This window comes from Penaeus monodon, chromosome 4, assembly GCF_015228065.2.
Source record: "Penaeus monodon isolate SGIC_2016 chromosome 4, NSTDA_Pmon_1, whole genome shotgun sequence".
Lineage (NCBI taxonomy): Eukaryota > Metazoa > Arthropoda > Malacostraca > Decapoda > Penaeidae > Penaeus > Penaeus monodon.
In genome coordinates this window covers 4745309-4746616 of record NC_051389.1, presented here as the reverse complement: position 1 = coordinate 4746616, position 1308 = coordinate 4745309, and positions in this window count along the sequence as shown.

Genomic DNA, 1308 nt, shown 5'->3' with positions numbered 1-1308 from the left:
GTGTGTGTGCGCATACACGCGATTCAATGGATCTTCTATTATCAACAATTAATTAGAAGAAGTATGCAGAGGTTCGTTACGAGTGGACCCAGCAGTGGCGTAGATGCTGTTAGACGTTACCTTCCACTCGTACATGTTGCGTCATCTACCGTCTACGCCCTCCCATACGCGCTTCCCCCCTCCCCCCTCCTTCCCTTACCCCCACCACCACCTTCCCCATGCGGCTTACTCGAATACAACCGTTTATAAGGATTAGTACCGGCTTGGTAACAATCATTAGGATGGTCCGCTCTTTTTGCCCAGGTTATTATAACGTGATTCACGAACAACAGAGGCGCCCGATGTTTTTGAGACCAAAGGATACGAAGGAGACTGAAAGAACGGTCTTAGACTAACAGAATTTAGCGTCCCGTAGGCACTGCGTTCAACGGATAAGCTCAGCGCGGTCACCAACGCTTGGGTTTGTAGCGTGCAAGGTCAAAATGAAGCTGGGGACGATATTAAGAGGAACGCCGTTGTTATAGGATGGATCGAGGTATAGCATGCTAGGTTTCTTGGTGAGTTTATTTGCTTTTGTTTTTGTGATCTTTGGTAGACTACGCATGGGGTATTTTGGTAAATAATTTTATTTTTTTTATATTTGGTGTACCTGAACAATTGGTTTTGTCTCGTGAGTTTTGGGGTAGGGTTATTGTCTCAAAATTGGAGATCTAGGCCTATAATGCGTCCCCATGTTAGTCTCCCTCCCCTCCCCCCCCCCACTTATTTCATCCCCGTCTTAGGCTGAAATGGTAGTGGTGGTGGGGGGGGGGGCGGACTCATTAGTCACCCCACCCCTCCCCATCTCCCCCACCTCGGAAACCTCAGTGCGGTCTCGAACAATCATCTAGACGCCGCTTTACCTTTGGTCATCTGCTTTTTGCTGCTCATTACATTACCGCAGCGTTTCTTAGCGCCCACCTCGCCGCTCATTAGCGACTCGGGGTGGTGCAGCTTGCATTCGATTACGCTCATTGCTTTTAGATCTGGTTCATCTTACGCTTAGAGAGAGAGAGAGAGAGAGAGAGAGAGAGAGAGAGAGAGAGAGAGAGAGAGAGAGAGAGAGAGAGAGAGAGCGAGAGAGAGAGAGAAAGGGAGAGAGAGCATATATGAAGAGAGAGAGAGAAAGACGTTCACGATTTTAGTCTTCTCGGGAGATGACATAAATGTGCTCTTATCTCCTTCCTTGGAGGCGGGTTCTATTTTTTGATCGGGCATCTTGCGTAAGTCCATTTCCTCCCCCTCCTCCTCGTCATCTCCGCGTTCATC